Raw genomic sequence first — 19,177 nt, 5'->3', positions numbered from 1 at the left:
GACATTATTTCCAAGAGCAGGAAAGGGCGAGGACAAACCAGAGGGCAAGGGAAAGAGGTGGCGGTCCCTGGACAGACCAGCAAGACAGGCAGTAATTAGTGCAAAACACCCACCTGTGTCATTTTTTCTCGCACTTTCTCAGCTTGTCAGGCCCCCAAAGCTTCGTAGTTGGTCCAAGAATTCTATGCAGTCCTCCCTTGTGGCCACACAGAATGTGTTTGCAGTACTGAAGGCCAGCCCAGGACTAATTTTGAAAAGCGAATCTGGGAAACAGCTTAATTTCATTTCCTTTGGGATTTTTCTGGGACAAAGTTAGAAGTTAAGACAAATTGAGCAAAATAGCAGTTAAAGGCAGAGGCTACTTTGAGCAAAAGGCTCCTACGTTATCCTTGTCCCCAAAATTCTATACCGGAAGGAAGTTTAATGGGTTTTCAGTAAATGGTGGGAAGTTCTGATGCTACACTGAGCTGTTTTGCAGCCCCTGAGATGCTGGCGTGAACCGTGGGGTCTTTAATTAGAGTGCCCTCTTGAACATCCAGGAGAAAGGCATGGCCAAACGTACATACTGACTTGTGGTTCTCAATTTCACGAGTGTTTGATGAGCACCTACTATGTGTCAGGTACCATGATGCACAGAGCAGGTCTTCTAGACCAGTGCTCTTCCTGCCACCCACACACTGCTTCCGTGGGATGATTGACCCACAGTCACTGCTTCTGAGTTTGTAGGTCTCAGGTCAAAAATAGCCATTTTGGCGGAAACTCGAAAACACGAATATAAGTGAAAGGCGTGCTTACCTTTTCTAGAGGAGTCAGTAGACAACGACGTACGTAAGAACACAGGCTTGGAATTTCTGGTCTAACCATGGCTCCTTTGCTTTCCGGTCGGTTTGTCCTCGGGCAAGTTGCTTAATCTAAGTCTCAATTTCTTCATCTGTAAAATGGGTATAATAATATGACTTATTTTCTTAGCATTGTTGGGAGGATTAAATACTTGTGAACAATTGGAGCAGCCAAAGCCAGATTAAGAGCTGGGCCATCAAGGCAGCTGCCCATGGGGAAGGGCGTTGTGTGTCGATGTTTAAGGGACACCAGACGCCCCTGGAGTAAACGATAAAGTGGTGCCAGTAAGGTGCCTTCTGCACATGCTCCTGATATATCCGGCTACATGGAATTGATCCTATCCTGCCAGAATAGATAGCATCCTTCAGAGAGAGAAAAAAAAAAAAAAATCCCTATTTGCCAGTGTTGCTGCGTTTCCAGCTGCCATCACCCACCCTGAGAACAGCAGTTGTGGGCAGCTGAAAATAATGCCAGGCCTGTGGCTGTATTCTGGAGAATTATGCCATTATCTAAATCAGAGTCCCGATACCAGGCTTCCCAGGCAGTTGTTTGACTTAGAGAATCTTGCGAGAATACAAGAACAAAAACATGGGAAACATTCTGGCAGCATGAAAGTCAGAGAAATTAGATTTTTAAGCAAAATTTGAACAAGGTTTTGTAACTCTATCAATATAAGTTATCTCTGTGCTTTGAAAGAAATACTATTTGGTTCTTCGACTAAAATAAGTGAAATGGAAGGCAACTCTATAATCAAGTTAAAATGTTTCAGTGCATGCCATAGTTCTCTTGTTTTTAACATCGAGAAAGACATACGTGAATTATATTCGTCGCAAATCGGTTTTTCCCCTTCTCAGCAAATGACGGTCAATAGGATATTGGCTTGCGGGGACACCACGTGAGTCCCCTCGGGCTCCCCACATTCTGTCTGGCCCCGAGCTCAGTCAGTGCCCAGCACGCGGAAACTCTCCGTGTGCCTTTGCGGTCACGTTGACCTACGTTAAAGCATCTGATGACGAGTTCCCGAGCAAATGTTGCATCGGCGACTTCAGGACTTCAATCTGTGGCATGAAGGTAAGGGGAGACGCTCAGCTGTTGTAAGCGTACTTCCTGGGACTTCTGGGCAGGTCTGGCCTCTGTATCTCCTTCCCTCTTTCCTCTCCTCCCTCTCCCTTCTCCTTTGCAATCCTTCCTTCTCTTCTCCTTGCCCACTTCTCGGCCCTGCTCCTCCGCACATCATTCACCCGCACCATTCTTGGGGCGCTGTCCCGTCCATGCTAGCTCTCTTCTCCCCTCCTCTCATCCTCGCGTCTGCCTCTCCCTCAGTCTGCACGATGGGCTAGTCGATACGCCATTAGCCAACAATTCAAGAGAATGGTCTGTCTTCTCTGAATTTCCACATGTGGACTCTCGGCTGTGGTTTTATCTGGCAGTTTTATGCACTTGAAGCGAGGGCTGGTAGCCTGGGGGTCAGGAGGAAAGGCTCCACATTCATTTTTGCCTTCACCAGAGAGATCTTGGCATGGTTGTGAGGATTAAATGCATGTAATAAGCAGATCTCCTGGACCCCGGGGTCTCCAGGAGCAGAACAAGGCAGCTGGACTATAGCTGTAAGTGTTCACACATCTTCAAAGATGTAAGAACCTTTTTTACAAACATGATTTTACATGAGATCCGATGTACAGAGCCCTTGAGGCAGGTGATGCTCTAGAAGCAGGAGGCCAGGAGCTCGGCTTCCTAGGGCTCATCCTCCACCACCACCACCCTGGTTCTCAGCCCCCTTCTCAGGTGGCCTCCCAGGAACCTACTCCAGATCCACTTGAGATCCACGGTAACTCCAGGAGCGGGAAGGTCCTTGAGGGCAGCTGCCAAACCTTGTCTCTTCCGGTCTCTAGTCCCCTGCCCATCCCCTCAATGTCTCCTCAGCAAAATGCTAGTTAGATGCAAACAGCTCCTGTTTATTTACTCCAGTCAACTTCCTGGTGGCTAGAAGAGAATATTACCGTATGCTTGTAATTACAGAGATTTCGCCTGTCTGAGGCAGTATTTCAGAGCGTGGTTAGGGGTTAGACTTCAGAGTGATAAAAATGGATGCAATTTCTTAGTCAAATCCACCTTGTGGTCCTGGGTGTTCTGAGCATTGAATCAGCAGGAGGCAACTGTTGGGGTGGTTCTTGGCTCACAGTTTTCTCTCCTCTCAGACTGACACCAACAAGTCCCCAAGGGCTTTTTTTGGGTAGCATGACTCTCTCCTCACTCAGTTTTGGCTCTGGTTTATGGGTCTGAGTGTGAACATTGACCCAAACCACGTCAAGCAGCATCTTCCCCTGGGGTTTTCTAAACTGGAAACGAGAGAATATTGTGTACCTCTTTGTGGAGGAGGTGGCCCCTGGATGCCAACCCCAGGAGCTCTCTGAGCTGTCGTCCCCAGCATGTGAAGGCAGTCAATCTGTGAAAGAAAAGGAAGCCTCTCTCAGAGAGGAATAGAGCCATGTGGTGGTCAAACCCCAATTTCAGATTTTTCCTGGGCCCCTGCCCTTATTCCTGACTGTGGTCCTGTATCTTTCTAATTCTCTGTGTGGCCCGAATCAGTTGGGCTCAAGTTCTGTCACTTTCGACCAAGAGAGTCCAGACTCATTCAAGAAATGCTCCTTTTTCTTGTTTTCATCCGATGTCATATTAAGCTTATTTTTCATAATGTTAGTTCTGAGGAGACCCCACACTTTGTCCTTCTCTCCTCTACATGAAACCCAGAGCTCAGTGTGACCATCTCCCAGGCCCAGAGAGCCATCTCCACGGGGAGACCCTCTCGGACCTAGAGTGATGGCGGGACACTGTTTTCTGCAAGACTGGTTGGGGCCCCTCCTTCGTGTCAGCGTGATATCCTCTAGTAAAGAGCCACTTAGGATACTTGCGAACTGCATGGTAATCATCTGTTTCCCCTCCTGGCTCGAACCTTCTTGAGGCAGGAACACTGGTCAGTTTCTTGATTCCCAGTGTCCCAATGCTTGGGAAATTTTAGGCACTCAAGTTTAGTTTTTGTTTGTTCGTAGTAAAATGCCTTGCCAGATAATACAATTTCCTCTCTCTCTCTCTCTCTCTCTCCCATTGAGGGGTTTATACTTTCAGTCACGGATGCTAAAAAGTCTCCTTGCGTCCCTGAGAGTGGCATCACATCCCCCAAAGGATTTCCCTCCAAAGAGTGGATGTAAGGTACCCTGGAGGTTACCCAACTCAGCTTATTATAAGGGAGAGTGAATGAGTAGCTCCAACATCTAGGAAAGGGGGTAGAATATTTTGAGTGTTGAGGGTTTAAGATAAAAAGCAAAGCGGGGCGCCTGGGTGGCGCAGTTGGTTGAGTGTCCGACTTCAGCCAGGTCACGATCTCGCAGTCCGTGAGTTCGAGCCCCGCGTCAGGCTCTGGGCTGATGGCTCGGAGCCTGGAGCCTGTTTCCGATTCTGTGTCTCCCTCTCTCTCTGCCCCTCCCCCGTTCATGCTCTGTCTGTCCCAAAAATAAATTAAAAAACGTTGAAAAAAAATAAAAAGCAAAGCAATTGAACTCCAAAGGCGGAGCTCTGGAGGGAAAGAAGAATGGTGTTCTGAACCCCTGAGGTAGTAGACACTGGAACCAAAACCAGCTCAGTGCCTCGGAGGCTAACCAGTGCCCAAAAAAATGTGAATGGAAAGAGCTGGGCAAGAGTCGCTGCATGGTAGGGGCACAGATGTGGGAGATTTCGCTGGGGTCAGCACTGAGGAAACGGCACTGTCCCCCCTCGGAGAAGCCTGGCAGACCTGCACAGAGATCTGGATCTGCAAGGCAGCGTTCCCCGGGGAATCGGTACCATCTGCCAGAGCCCACAGGACTGACAGCGTGTTGCTAGGAGAAGCAGAGGGTGGTGGCCTGAGTGGCCTCCTGTATTTTCTGGTGGGGCTGTGTGGGAATCCAGGCTTCCTGGACGGCTGATCGGGGAACGGGGAGGTGTGAGAGAGACACCACAAGATCCTGTTAACAGCAAGCCTCCAGCAGTTCATCAGAAACAAAGAAAAGTGCCGTGACCAGATTTTGTATCCCGGTTCTGGAAGGCGATACCGCCTATGTGTTTGAATGGACACGTGTGACGTTTGGGTCAAGTCTCTTGGGCCGTGTCACAAATTTCAGTACGTCCAAAGGTCCCCGCTGGACTATTACAACATAGAAATGCCAGATGTTTGTTCGGGTTTCACTCCTCACAACAGTGCTGTGAAGATAAGCCGGGCAGTTAGCACTATCTCCATTTTAAAGGTGAGGAAACCATTGCTCAGAGAGATGGGGTGACTTGCCATTGTTACAAGGACAGCTAATGGCAGAGCCGCTTCCACTGTGCTGAGGCATCTCCCTCACCAGGGTGGGAAAGTGGGGGGGAATGCTCGGCCCCTTGTCAAGACGTCGGGGGGTTCTTGCCTTTCTACCAGTTGGCTGGGTAACAACAGGCCAACCCTCTTTGGAGGTTTCTTTACGTTTTCCTTCCCTCATTTTGGGGGACAAGCCGTGGTCTGAAGGGCCTTTTCTGGTGTGACCATCTCTGGACTTGGGGATATAAAGAGAAGAGATGGCTCGTGTATGGGGTTGGAGGAAAAACTGCTAGTTATCCTCCAATGCCTAGTTTCCTCTCTCTCTCTCTCTCTTTCTCTCTCTTTCTTTTTTAAAATAAACTTTCATTCTAGAATAGTGTTAGACTTACAAAATGTTGCAAAGACAGTACAGAGTTCCCATATAGCTTACTTTCCTCTGTTGCTATACCTTATTTTAATATAGTACATTGGTCATGATTAATAGACCAATATTGACACATTATTATTGACTAACGTTCACATTTTTTTTTTCCAAATTTCCTCAGGTGTTTTTGTTTTGTTTTACAAATATCTTTTTTGCTTGTTAGTTTTTTGATTCCAGGATCCCACCTAGGATATCACGTTATACTTCTTAGTCATGTATCCTTTGACTTTTCTTGGATATGACAGTTTCTGAGACTTTCCTTGTTTTAGATGACCTTGACAGTTTTTAGGAGGACCAGTCAGGTATTTTGTAGAAGGTCCCTAAATTGTGATTTGTCTGATGTTTTTCTCATGATTAGATTGAAGGTTACATGTTTCGGGGAAGACCACAGAGGTAAAGTGCCATTCTCATCACATCATATCGACTATCAACATGATTGATCACTGTTCATGTTAACCTTGATTACCTGGCTAGAGGTAATATTTGTTAGGTTTCTCCACTGTAGAGTTACTCTTTGTTTTCCCCCTCCTTTTCCATACTGTCATCTTTGGAAGAAATTCACTATCTGTAGCCCACACTTAAGGAGTGGAGAATTATGCTTGACCTCCTTAAGAGTGGAGTATCAGATTTTTTTTTCATTCTCTCCTACTACTTAGTCAATCATTTATTTATATTTGTATGGACAGATGGATACTTGTTTTCACTATGGGTTATAATCCAATACTACTTTATTTTGTTGCTCCCTTCTTTTATAGTAGTAAAGCAAGTAAGTACTTGGCTGCATAAATGGCTATCATGAGCAAGACTACATTTCCCAAAGTACCTTGCAAGTAGGTATGACTATATAATTAAATTCTAGCCGGTGGTATGTGAACAGGAGTGACAGGTACTACTTGTTTCTTTCCTTGAATGCATTTGCTGAAATGTGGCATTGAAGTTAGAGTTGTGGCAGCCATCTTGGACAAGAAAATGACCTTGGAAATGGAGACCACACATGGTGGTGCAATAAGATAAAAGCCTTGGTTCCTGACACCGTGGAGCTCCAAAGAAACCCTGGACTGACATGCTTGCCTGTATGTTACCTGAGGTAGAAAAAAAAAAAAAATCTATCTTGTTTAAGGCTCATAATTGAGTTTTCTGCTACTTCCGGAAGAACCTAATCCCAACTGATAGTGTTGCATGGGTGTGTGTATATACAGGGAAGGTATGGCTCCAGGAAATAAAATTGATTTTTAAAAAAATACACCAGAATCTTCTAGTTAGTTTTCCAGAGAAGGGTAATTGTGTTATATTCTTTTTAAAAATGTTTTTATTATTTTTTGAGAGAGAGAGAGAGAGAGAGACAGACAGAGAGCAAACAGGGAAGGAGCAGAGAGAGAGGGAGACACAGAATCCAAAACAGGCTCCAGGCTCTGAGCTGTCAGCACAGAGCCCGACGCAGGCTCGAACTCACAGACTGGGAGATCATGACCTGAGCTGAAGTCGGATGCCCAACTGACTGAGCCATCCAGGTGTCCCCTTTGTTGTATTTATATTATTTATAATTTTAGTAAAGTTACACCTATGGGTAGAGGGGTGTTGTTTGCTTGCTGTCTGGTTCTCTGACTTTCTTTGTTTTGGGAAACTCGCTAAGATTGGTTTTTGACTCACAAATAAAAGGCAAATTCCACCCATTATCCTTGGAGTAAACTGTGAAGCCACCTGGAGTCTCTGTAGATGATGCAGAATGTTCTATTTAGTGGCTTAAACCCGGTGAATCTTTTGCTGCTGTTTTTGAAAAAAAAAAAAAAAAAAAAAAGAAAGAAAGAGAGAGAAGATTTTTCTGGAAAAGATTTAGTTAGAGAAGTGTTCCCTGACATGGGCTTAAGATTGAAAGACTTACACTTTGAGAAATAGACTGCGGATTATTGCTTTTGTCTTGTCTGGCCATGGAATTTCTCCTAGCCAAAGGTTGGAGGAATGGGGGGAACAGTGCCCATACTGGGATGGGACTGGTGGAGAAGGTTGGATGGGCTACAAGGGGTTAAGTGGCATATACAACCTGGGAAGTGGAGAAGAACTGATGGAGGACTAACTTTGAGAATGAGGACAGAGGGTTTTCGGGAGGGGAGAGTGATGTAGCCATGAATTAATGGGAGGCTTGGAGGTGATTATGAGATCGCACAATGCAAAACCAGGAAATGATGACTGCAAATATCAGCTGCAAATATGATATTACCCTTATAAAGTTTAGGCCCATGTAGCTCAGTATCAGGGCAGTGTCACCACCCATGTTTTGTTACATGGAATTTGTGAATAGCCCAACTTCTTTACTCAGATTTCTCAAAACTCCTGGCAAAGACTCAAAGAAGAACACCGTTCCTTTTCCTCTTTTAGTCATTTCTGTTCTCACGGCTGGCTATTCCAGAAGCTGCTCTCCACAGTTCCTGGAAAACTCTCTTCTTCTCAGACCCTCACTGATTTTCCTCTTCCTCTCCTCCTTCCCCTCATCTGTATCTTCATTACGTGAAGTTGACCTAGCCCATCTCGAGGAGGTTGCAGATGGAAAAATTAGGATGGAAGTTACAGGGTTCTGTTTTGCTGGAGGACGTGACAGGTATCTTTTCTACCCACCCAGTTTTATTAAGGAAGTGGCAATATTTGTTGATAATATGCGTTGAATTCATGAATAAAGGCATCCAGTCAAATACTTGCCTTCCCAGATGCCTCAGGAGTGGCACGTGACCATTTTGGCCAATGACGTGAGCAGCAATCTGCTGAGAGTTTCTAAGAAGACTTTTGTTTCCCTGGTAAAGTTCTTCTATAGCTGGCATGGCCCCTCCATCTTTCTTCCTACCTTGAATTAAGAGTGTGATGTTTTGGATTCACAGCAGGTATTCCATGCATGTCAGCCTCTTAACCTTCTTTCTTGTTTCTGCCATATCAATGCCACCCACTGACCCCCACCTGTCTAGGCCAGTCTGCGACGAGGCAGGGATACCTTGACATGCATGAGCAGAGGCTGGATCCTAAGCCACCCTCTTGCCCCTGGAAGAATTTAGATTAAGGGTGGTATGAGGTATGAGGGGTCAGTAACCAGTAAGAGATATAAAGAAGAGAGAAAAGGGGGGTGGGGATCTTGTTGTTTGAGGGTGGGAGGCACTGGCTATTCAGAGCTCCCAGGGCTGTGAATGATATGTGATTCCAAAGGGTGAGCTAAGAAAAGCATGAGGGCATGAGGGCCAGAGCCAGGGCGAAACAGTGGGCCACAGCCTACGCATCAATATATGGATCCTTATCTAAGGCAGAAGGCCATTCAGGAAGGCGGAACCCTGGCAGGGAAATTGTGGAATCAAAACGAACGATGTACCAGGGTGGGTAGAGCGTGGGCAAAATGGGCCGAGAGAGTCAAAAGTTACAAACTTCCTATTATAAACTAAATAAGTCCCGGGGTTGAATGTGCAGCATGGCAACCATACTTGATCGTACTGTGTTGCATATTTGAAAATTGCTGAGTGTGGAGCTTGAAATTCTCATCACACGAGAAACAAATTCTGTAACCATGTATGGTGACAGATGTTCCCTAGCCTGATTGTGGTGATCGTTTCACAAAGCATACAAATATTGAATCATTATATTGTACCTGAAACTAATATAATGTATGTCAATTATACTTGGATTTAAAAAATGGCCTATTTACCTATAATAAGGACTAGGTCAGGTTTTCTATTTTCACAGGAGACTTAAGCCCCCCAGAAGATGGACATGGGGAGATTCACACACACACACACACACACACACACACACACACACACACTCCATCGCTCCATAGTATATGGGTGACCCACACTATAATCTGACAGCGCATGGCTAGGCTCTCCTTACTCACAGCAGTCCCATGCGAAGAGCCTTTCTGTGTCCTACGTCCCAGAGAGGGCAGAAGCAATGTAAGTTTACTCAAATTTTGTTAATAACATCTTTGTTCGCAATAACCTCTAAATGATATCCTATAAAAATGTAAATTATCTTCTCTGCTATCTGTTACTTAAGAGCAATATTATAACAACAATAAAGGAATCTAAAAATGATCTAATTTCACGTTTTACTCCAAAACATGGCCAGGGATAAAGGTCCCAGTGACTGTGGTGTCTGGCAATGTAGATTTTCAATGTGCAGGTAAGTATTGATGGCCTCTGAAGGACTGATTTAGTTGGTCAGACTTAAAAAGAGGGAGACTCTGCAAATGTTGGGTTCATAGATCTTCTCTTTTTGAGGATTTGAATTTTAATCAAGATATATTCAAAGGTTTTGCACATGTTTTTTTTTTGTTCAGTGATTTATATAAACTGGTTTAGTTAATCAATATAGCTCATTTATATTAAAATGATGTTATTTCATTGGTGTCAAACCAGCCCCTGGGAAGTCTAAAGAGTGAGGAATTCATATCCATGAAGGGAGACACAAATAGGAAAGAGCAGGGGTAGGAATGGAAGCAAAGAAACAAACATTCCAGGGAATGACGTGTGAGTGATGAAGACGGTGTCACAGTCTCTGCAAGGGAGAGCAAGTGGTACCTTCCTGGAACTCGGTGGGTCTCCCTCGTCTCGTAGTTGAGAAACTCGGGGTTCAAAGGCATCAGGCCATATCAGGCTTTCCACTGAGTGTGCGCTTTGCAGTTTTCTGTCATACCCTGTTGCCTTTTGAGGATCTGGCTGTGATCCTTCTGTGTATGTCTCAGAGAACTCCACTCCTATTGACTCTTCTTTTAATTTTTTTTTTTTTTAATGTTTATTTATTCTTTGAGAGAGAGAGAGAACACAAGCAGGAGAGGGGCAGAGAGAGGGAGACGCAGAATCCAAACCAGGATCCAGGCTCTGAGCTGTTAGCACAGAGCCTGATGTGGGGCTCAAACTCACGAACTGTGAGATCGTGACCAGGGCTGAAGTCGGATGCTTAACCGACTGAGCCACCCGGGCACCTCATTCCTATTGACTCTTAAGAGGACCAGAAAGGGTAGCAATCTCTCCCCAAACATCATCTTGTCTGAAGCTTCTGGATAAGGCTTTTACAGTTAAGCTCAAACTTTGTCTTTCTTACAGGGTTGTACCTTGTCTACCCCTATGAAACTATCAATAGACACAGAGTTTTGTCATACTTTTTTTTGACAACCTGAGACCTGATGGCTCTAACTGGGCTCTCAAGTGTTTAACGTGTAGGCCAGCAGATGGCGCCATTTGTCATTCATTGACACCCGCGTATGAAAGCATGAGGCACGGCTTCTTGCCTCTTTAATTTGGGTAGTATTATAAGTGAAGTGTTTTCGACTGTTTATTATGCATGAGCCAAAATTCCATGAATGTGTAACATTTTCTCCTGTATTTCCCTTTTTTATAACATCATTTAAATTCCTTATTAATAATTTAAAAATGTTCTGGATTTTAATCACTTTTCTCATCACTGAAATATCTGATGAAGGGATGTTTTTTTCCTCTGCTGAAGGTGAGATAGAGGAAACCATCAGCCAGGAAGGAAGATGAGAATCTCACTCCTAACTCAAGCTCATGGCCCCCTGCGCTTCACCTCATCTTTTCAGTTTAATTGAATAGTACTTATTTAATTAATAAAAATATCTGTCTGGTGCAGGTTTCAGAAATCCAAGGCTTGAATACGCTGCCATTAATAAAACAAGTTTTTTTTTTTATATCCAAGTTTAATTATGGTGGTGTTTGTTTGATAGCTTGTTACTGTAAATAAAAGAGATAAAGGCAGCCCTTCACTGGAGTAGCTCGAGAGCTGTGAAATATGTACCTAATTAAAACTATTGGTGTAAGAGGCTAATAAAGTACATGTGCCTACTAGATGTCTTATTCTAATGAATCTCGGCTAATTTGCTTTGACTGATGAATTTCGGTGTTAGTGGTAGGGGCTGAATAATTATGAAATTTATCACAAGATACAAGGACTCATTAAGGATTACTCAGGTTGAGTTAGAGGAATGTTTTCTTTGTCAAGAACACAGGCCTTGACCAACATAATTACGGCAATGCCAAAGAGTAGCCGGATTCCAATCCAAACTCAAGCGAATGTTTAAGGCCAGGAGGGGCGCATGGTAGGGGTTGGGTGGTGGGGGCAGACAGGAGACTGTCAATTCTGGAAGAAACACCTGTGTAGTATTCAGGCCTGAATTTTAAATAGAAGCATTCAGTGCACACAGACCTCCTCATGGATGGTTCTAGTGACAAGGACTCCCTTCTCACTCTTTTATTGAAAACATTTTCCCACTCTTCAGGGAGAAAAATAGATGAGCCTAGCATTTCTTTAGCAAGGACACTGCTGCAGGAAGCCCACTCAGCCCCCAATTCTTGTTTTTTTTCTTCTATTTATAGGTTTCAGCTTTCTGAGTCTCCCAGCTTATTAATGAATCTGATTTCATTAACTCCTGGCTGGTAGACCCCCAAACTGAGGCCATGACTGGAGCCCATTTGGGCCAGTCTCATGGAACCACTTGCCGAACACCCAAGAGGGAAAATATCTGTTTATCTTGGAATGGAAGTTCTCACTCTTACAAGGTGTGCTGCTGGCAATGCAGAAGGGCTGTCTTCCCCACGATGAACTGGACGCTCTACTCCTCACCACCCAGAAACCTGAGCAGAAGGTGAGGACACACCGGGACACCTTCCCGAGGACACGAACCAGAGGCGGTGGCAGAATTGCCCTCCTGCAGACAGGCAGGACTGCGGCCAGAGGATGAGAGCAGGGAACGAAGAACCACAGCGAGCTGAGGCTGGTTTCCACCTCTCCTTCTGGGGGCCAGGAGGAGGGGGGTGGGAGAGGCGGGGGACGAGAGGCAGCAATGCTCCAGTGAGTGACAGGTGATGACACCCAGCTAGAAGCCTTGTCAAACAAATGGAGACCTATTTACCCCTCTACCACTAGAGATGGCTGTTCCCAGGGCTGAAATCAAGGGGGACAACATAAGGTCTCAGGAGGGCTTCATGGCCCTGGCCCCGGGGCAGTCACAGTGTGAGAAGGTCCTCTTCTTGTTCACATAGGAACAAAGGACTTTAAATTCTATGACATCAGACCAGATATATAACTATATCTAAAGTGTATATACACATACTCACATAAATATTTGCCTCTCAATGTGATTTAAAATGGAAACAACTACAAATTCAACTTGTAGGTGTTTTACTACCAAAGCATTCAAATCAATTAATCCCTTGCTTTGTTTTTCTTTTTAAAATAGCTTTGATACAAACTTTCCCGATTTACTTAACTCTGAAGAGAAATGCCTGGCACAACATGAAGCGAAATTTCAACCTTCATGCCAAAGAGCAAAACTTATTAGATAACTTGTTGAATTAAAAAAAAATTAATGTTTATTTAATTTTGAGAGAGAGAGAGAGAGAGAGAGAGAGAGCGCGGGGGAGGGGCAGAGAGAGGGAGAACAGAATTGGAAGCAGGCTCCAGACTCCAAGCTGTCAGCACAGACCCCGACACGGGGCTCAAACTCATGAACCGTGAGATCATGACCGATCATGACCGCGAGATCATGAGCCAAAGGGGGATGCTTAACCGACTGAGCCACCCAGGCGCCCCAATAACTTGTTGAATGTTTAAATTGTTGTTTTCTAACTCAGAAAGGCATCTCTTTTTCAGGAAAGAAAATATCGCTATGGTTCAGGGCAAGAGTGGTGTAGGTTTTAGGGTTTCCCCTTCTCCATCCCCATCCTGACCCTTTTGCCTAAATAAGTAATAATAACAATAATTCGTATTAAGTGCTTACTGCGCGGCAGGCAGGGTGCTCTACACTACCCTCAAGACAACCCTAAGAGAGGGGAACTATTAATATTTTCATTTTACAAAAGAAGAAACTTACGCACACTGCCACAAGGTCCCACCCAGCAGGGGAGTGCCTACCTAACTGCTACACAATGTTGTCTTCTGATTGCGGTATGCTCTGAGAATCTTCTAGAGCTTTACCACAGTTTTTCCTTTCTTACCACATAAGCAAAAAGAAACCATAGCTCAAATGCAGATTAATGCCAGATCTACAGACTCACATGGAGTCATGTGGGGTTAGCATCTGTTTTGAAGGCTTTGCTTTCAAGTGACTGTGGATAGGAACGCAGGAGGCTGGGCACCAAAGTGGAAACTGAGCCTGTGTGTCACCATCGGTGGGGCCACTATTTTATGTGAGGAGAACTCCTTTTGCCTTGGATCCGTCATCTATAAAATGGAGTTGGCCAAACAGTCCAAATGCCAAAGGGTTGGGCACCTATATTGACGGGCTTGATATGAATCCCCAAATAGAGCCGCCTGCCTCTTAAAACCTTGCTTCTTCCCAAGCCATGATTTATATACACTGCTTTGTCTTTTATGGTTTCCTGAGTTAGTTGTTTCAGACTAAAATTTGTGTGTTATAAGCCTCGGCGTGCATGATTTCTTAGGTTTTTAATTACAAATGTAGTTTTGACCTATTAAATCACGTGTGAGGTAAATTTACCATAACAAAGCCTTATTAATCCCCCACAATTAAGAATTTACAGTTCTTTTGCTGAACTTTTTATTGACCTCCCGTGAGGATACTTGCACAACTATTGCGAAGAAACTTTGTAGCCTCTAACTGGCAAGCCAGAGGTGTAGCAGTAAGATTATGATTTAGGAAATCACTCGGTACATGGAGCCAGACTTCCTGTTTTTATAAACGGCGTCTCCTTGAGGCCTTACAATAACCGTGTGAGATTAGCACCATTGTCCCTATTTTATAGATGAGCAAACCGAGGCACAGAAGCGTGATAGGAATTGACCAAGATTACACGGCCACTAAGTGGCAAAGCTGGGATTCAAAACAGGCCGCCTGGCTCCAAAATGCGCGCTCTAAGCCAGAGTCTACACTGCCTCTTTTAATCATAATAACAGCAACAACAACAATAGCAGCGGCAACAAACACATAGAGCACTTACTATGCTCCCAGCACTATCCTATGATAATATGGATGTTAGCTCATGTATTCTCATAGTAACTCCATGAGGGGGGTCCATTTCTTATATCGCCCCTTTATAGATGAGGAAACTGAGGCATAGAAAGGGTAAGCAACTTATTTGAGGTTCCTGGAAGGGAGGTTAACCTTGGGTTCCTGGAAGCTAACCTTGAGGTTAGCTGGAAGGGAGTTACCAGCCCAAGCAGTGGGCTGCAGGGTCACCCCTTCCCCCAGGTGACACTGTTTCCCCCTCTGCCCATTCCCACCTCTGCTGCCCACCCTGGGAACTCCTGCCATAGCAAACTTGCCCCCTCCCCCCCCCGCCACCGCCTCCCTTCTCCAAACCCACCGTGCACTTGCCAGCTGAGGGGCCTTCTCTCCAGCTGTTCTCATGACCTGTGAAGGGCTCTTGCGCTCCTGCCTGGGTGGTTCCAAGCTCGGCTGCTCATAGTCTCTGAGGCTCGGCTTCCTCAGGTGTAAGGTGGGGGTGCTGTGATGATTTTCTAGGGGGATGCATGTCAAAATTTGGGTACGCATGAAGTCTTCAAAGAGTGACAAGTTCTTTTGCATCTCTTATCCTCAAAGCCCAGTTCGGGTCCCTTCCTCTGCAAATTCCTTCAGTGGACAGTATAATCAGCTGGCCTCTGAGCTTCCCCAGCCCTCTGTGTATATATCTCTATTTAGCACTAATCGCCACTGGCTTTGTATCGTGGTTGCTTCTGTGTGTGTCTGACTCTCCCACTAGACTCCGAGGTTCTCAGGGTCAGAGACTATGTGTGATTCATCTCCATGTCTCCAGATGCAAGACCAGGACTTCAATGCATACAAATTCTTAAAAATGTTTTGGTGAATTGAATTAAAAAACAATGTGGCGGAGCTGTGGGCTCCATTAACAACAAGCTGCATGGCCAGGTGGCTCTCCCAGAAGGCTGGGGGTCACTCCCATGATGGCAATTTAGAAATGGAGCCAGGGCGCCTCTGGCTTCATCTGTCCCCCCCACTCCCACCCCTGCTCTCTGCTCGCCGCTGCTCAAACCACAGCTTTCCTGATTGAAGGCTTCCTTCCTTCCTCGGCGTGTTCCCTTCGCTGCAGTGTGCCTGAAGTGCTGGGGAGCCTGAGTCCCGGGGTTGATTGGAGGAGTCCTCTGTCATTGCCTCGGATGGTGGCGGATGTACCAGACTTGCTTCTCTCCCAGGTCTCCTTCAAATGACCTTCGCTGAGACCCTGAAATTTTGACCTACAATTTTAGATTAAAAGCATCGTCTTCCGAAGTTCTAAACTGATGGAATCATGGGACACACTGACAAAGGCTGTCTCCATGACCCCAGTTCCCCTTGGCATGCCTTGTTGGGAACCCTCATGGCGGAGAGAGAGCTAGATCAGAGGTTTGGGCCCTGGAAGGAGCAGCTTGTGACTGGGGGTGGGCATGTGGGTGGCGTGTGGGGAGAAGACCATGTCGGCAAAGAGGGCCAGGACATGGATGATGGGACCGGGCAGTCTCAATCAGAAGAGAACAGAAGATAGAGAAGGTGGGTGGTGAGGAGATGTGTCCTCCGGGCCCTCTGCTTCCTGATTGTGCCTACAATAAACTGGGAGGAGTCCCTTGTTGGATTTCTGGTGGTTGAAGGCCACCCTGAAAAAGAAGAAACTTAATCCCCATGCTGTTGCTTCCGTTAAAGGGCAAGGAGAGAGGCAGTGCATTCTGGCTGCTGAGAGATCTGACTCTGGGGCCCCACAGAACCAGATTTCGATTTTGGTTCCGCTAGGGACTCTCTCAGGGATGCTGCACAGTTAGTTAACTCCTCTGTACCTCACTTTCCTTGTCTTTAAACTGTGGACATAAATAATAATGCCCCATGAAGCTCTTCGGAGGCTGATAGGTGATCCTGGATGGTAAGCCCTCAGGAAAAGACAACCAGGCTTCTGAAGAGAAGCGGCCCCAGCTGCTTCCAACATCCGTGCCCAGGGTCCGGTGAGGAAAGTGCCAGACCACTCAGAGGGATGGTGATCAGGAGCAGGCTGGCCATGACCCTGGTCTGCAGAACTCACCGGTGTTAGTCCTGGGAGGGTCGGATCCCAAGTGTCAGCTGATTAGGCCCGAAGACTTAGCTGTCTAGCCGTGGCCACATAGCCGGGGAGGCACCAGAGTTAGGCTTCCGCCTGGTGCCTCATGGCCCTTGGCCAGGGCCCTGGAAGCCAGAGGCATAGGGAGCAGCAGGCTTTGTGAGGAAGGGTTGGGCCACTTCCCGGCCCATAGCAACCACCATCCTCAGACTTAAAGGCTCACAGAAGGAGGAGGAGATCTGCAGACCACAGGTTGCTGGCAGGATGGCTCTCTCTGGGTGAGGACCATTCCTAGCACTTAAATGAATTTAGCCCATTTTTCTTCCTTCTGATCCTTGCCTTATGTAGGTATTTTTTCTTGTTTTCTTCTCAGGCGGGACTTAGCTCCGTGCTCTGGGCTTGTGGATTTTCCCTTCCCCCATGCTCCTCTGCCCTCCCTGGTGCCTATCAGGGACAGGGAGTGATTGAAATTATTGATTCAATCCGTTTATCCTCCTACCCCGGTGCATCTCGGCTGGACCACTGATTCTAGGGCCGAGCCTCGGCACGGTCCGCTGGCTTCCTCCACTTGGTGCCGAGGGCAAATGGAGCTGCAGAAACTCCTGGGGAGTCAGCAACGAAGACCAAGGACTGGGCTGGCAATGGACTCCGGTTCCCAAGCCAGCTGCAGCTACTGAATCCAGGGAAATTGTGACGCAGCCGGCTGTTCCAAAGGCCGGGCCCGTCAGCTCGATCCACTGCAAAAGAGGCAGACTTGACTCTCACCCTCCAAGTCCAAAGTTCCTCCAAACCTGCATCCTGAGCTCTTACAAGGAATCCCTGTGGGAATACTCCCTCCCATAGTATGGAATAAGTCATAGCCACAAGAAGGAAGACATTGCTGTTCCTTGAGTGACAATAAAAGCATCATCTTGGGGGCAATTGTGACTGGACTTATCGTAAATGCCTTCCTCTTCTACTAGATTCCCGAAGTTCTCCTGCCCGCCTGCATTTATTTCCCAAGAATTCTGTGCAGCTGAAGTAATGTGCATGAATATTGCGTAACATTCTGTGGACGGATACCATATCGTAGAAATAATTTAATTGACGACCTGTAATGAAAAGAGCACTGGGTAAGTCGCTTGGGTTGCAATTTCTCTATATATTTTTACTTTGCCAGGGATAGTGCTGTTGACATGAATAGGCCAGTATTGATTTCATTTAAAATTTTCAACATCTGAATGATGTGAGCAGTGATCTGTGGGAAGGTACGGCGGAATTGTCGGCACATCCCTTGCTAACAAAATACCATTTTGAAAGGATTTTTCTATTAGCATTCACAACGAGAAGAGGGAGTGAAAAGGGTTATGAGAATGTTAAAATTTTCACTGACCAACGAAATATGAAGTCACCGTCTTCATTTTACTCTTAATTAATTGAGTTATTGGAGCTTATATAATCCTCTGTTAAATACCTAAAAGAAAGCAGGCAGGGACCTTGAGGTGTTGAATAGAATACTTTGTTTTCTGAAGGTAGTGACTTCAATGACCCCATGAGAAAGTGCCCGACCGCACGCAGACTCCCCCCTAGAAATGGATTTCAAATGCAGCAGCAACTCCTTAATGCCGCCCTTTTAATGAGTTCCAATTCAGCGGTTGTAACTTACCAGCATTTAACAACAGGAGCACAAATTAGATTTTCAAACTTCAGGGATGGGGTTTCTCGTGGTGCCTGAGTCCACCAGTTGGATAGCAAAAGGTTGAAGGGAGATAGACCCTGGGCAGGTGGCCCTGGGGATGATTTTTTAATAGCCCTCCTGTGGTAAACTAGGGATACTGATCGGGTTCCATTTGGGGGGCGTGTTGGGGGGCGGGTTCCATTTTGGGTGCTCTGTTTGCTCATCCTGGAGAGAAGTTTCTAGGGAGAATGTGGACAGTATGTCAGGTGGCAGCTCTTGTCTTCATGTCTTTGTTGCTCTGGAAGCTAACACAGATGAGCAGAGAGACAGGCTTGGTGGTGAGTGGACGTCCAAGTCCCCAGAGAGCCCCGAAGCTGCCTCTCAAGCTTTCTAATGGCTGGGCCTAGCTTCAGGTCAGGTGGAGCAAAGAGGTTTGAAGGGAAAATACAGGGAGGGAGCTTTCCAGAATCACTGGTCACTTGTCTGGTAGAAGAGTCCTCTGGCTGCAGATTCTTCCAGAAAATGGGTTCTTTGGGTAGTAGGACTCCCTTGCTTGCCCAGCCCACTGGAAGAGCTTGTCAACCTTGGGAAAGGAGGCCCAAGAGAACAACTGACCCAGGATACAGCAGGAAATGGAGAAATGCCCCCCGGATGCTGCTTTGAAGGGAATGAACTCATTCTAGCTTCAGTTCAGGCAGTAACACAGTGGGGAGGGCAGAGACAAGGCTGAAGGGATGTCATGGCAGTGGCTTGGGTCTTCACGCCAAGGACAATGGGATGGCATGAACATGTTTTAAATCAACAGAGACACATCAGTGTCACATGTGCCTGGATGTGTGGGCGGAAAGCAGTTCCAATACTTTCATTGACATTCTTGGTACACAATCTAGATTATG

At 46.1% G+C, this 19,177-nt stretch overlaps 1 long non-coding RNA gene across 1 annotated transcript; it reads left to right on the top strand.

The window, feature by feature from the left end:
- Positions 1-6,549: 6,549 nt before the first annotated feature.
- On the top strand, positions 6,550-17,730 carry LOC125173676 (uncharacterized). The gene is made up of 3 exons (XR_007155113.1): positions 6,550-6,681; positions 11,960-12,228; positions 16,998-17,730. It is a non-coding gene; the product is annotated as an uncharacterized LOC125173676 (long non-coding RNA).
- The last annotated feature ends 1,447 nt before the right edge of the window (positions 17,731-19,177 follow it).

Source organism: Prionailurus viverrinus, chromosome C1 (assembly GCF_022837055.1).
Source record: "Prionailurus viverrinus isolate Anna chromosome C1, UM_Priviv_1.0, whole genome shotgun sequence".
Taxonomy (NCBI): domain Eukaryota; kingdom Metazoa; phylum Chordata; class Mammalia; order Carnivora; family Felidae; genus Prionailurus; species Prionailurus viverrinus.
This window is presented reverse-complemented; position numbering and strand designations above follow the sequence as displayed.